This window comes from Bidens hawaiensis, unplaced genomic scaffold, assembly GCF_021521415.1.
Source record: "Bidens hawaiensis isolate Kalapana, Puna unplaced genomic scaffold, B.hawaiensis_p1.1 tig00018215_1, whole genome shotgun sequence".
Classification (NCBI taxonomy): domain Eukaryota; kingdom Viridiplantae; phylum Streptophyta; class Magnoliopsida; order Asterales; family Asteraceae; genus Bidens; species Bidens hawaiensis.
In genome coordinates this window covers 185,615-186,912 of record NW_027492753.1, presented here as the reverse complement: position 1 = coordinate 186,912, position 1,298 = coordinate 185,615, and positions in this window count along the sequence as shown.

Sequence of the window (1,298 nt, the reverse complement as noted above, 5' to 3'; positions counted from 1 at the left end):
AGAACCTTAAGAAGTTCGTCTTTCTCTTCTTTAGAAAGGTGAGATGAAATTATAACTTGGGAGTTGAGAGTCTTTTCTAGAAAGGCATATTCGAGATGGTTTGGGAGTTCTTTTAATTCTAAAGCTGGTGGTTCTTTGATTGATGGTTTTGATTTTTTATTGCATTCGGTGATCTCACATACTACTTCTGATGTTTCTTGATTGTTACTGATAGTATAGAGATTATTTTGCTCTAAAGTGAGTTTAGTGTTTACATCAGTCAAGATTTGTGTTTCTAATGGGGTGTTGATGGAAGATTTCCGCACATAGCAACTCACGCCAGAATCAATTATGTCGACACAGTATAATGTGTCATCGTGATGTTGAGAATGTTGCATAGATTTTCCTATGTCAAAAGTGATAGCCTCGTCATTAACCCTAAGAGTGAGTTTGCTGGTGCAAACATCAATGATAGCCTTTGCAGTGGCTAAAAAGGATCTTACTAAAATCAGAGGTACACTTTTGTCTTCTTTCATATCTAGAATTACAAAATCTACTGGGAAAACAAATTTGTCGATTTTGACAAGCATGTTTTCAACAATGCCCCGAGGATATTTAACGGATCGGTCAGCTAACTGAATGCTCATGTGGGTGGGCTATGATTCTCCTATCCCTAGTTTTGCAAAAACCGCATACGACATTAAGTTAATACTAGCTCCTAGGTCGGCCAAGACATTGCTAATAAACAAATTTCCTATGAAACAAGGGATAGTAAAGCTCCCTGGATCGGTCATTTTGTTGGCAGCTTATTTTGGAGGTCTGCTGAACATTCTTCACTCAGGGTGACATGTGATAGGTCCTCCAATTTCCTCTTGTTTGTCAGCACTTCTTTCAGAAACTTGGCAATGGCGTTGATAAAAGGGATGTTGATGTGGAGTTGTTTGAAGAGTTCTAAAAATTTCCCGTACTGTTCTTCCAATCTCTCCTTCTTCAGTCTTCCTGGGTACGGAATAGGTGGAACTTAGGTTCTAACTTGTTCCTTAGGTTGTACGGTGCCTGTTGGAATTGGTACCTCCTGTGTTTTGCCAGGGGCTTCCTTCTCCATAACTAGTTCTGAAGTTGGTGAGGTAACAGAGGTTGTACCGCTTCTGAGTGTAACAACGTTAGTTGTCGCATTCGGATTGGTTATTGTGTTGCTTGGGAGAGTGCCGGGTGGACTTTCGGATTATTGTCGAGCAATTTTTCCAATTTGGGTTTCTAGATTCTGTAGTGATGCTTGTTGACTTTTTAGGCCAGCTTCATGTTTCAACAATACTCCG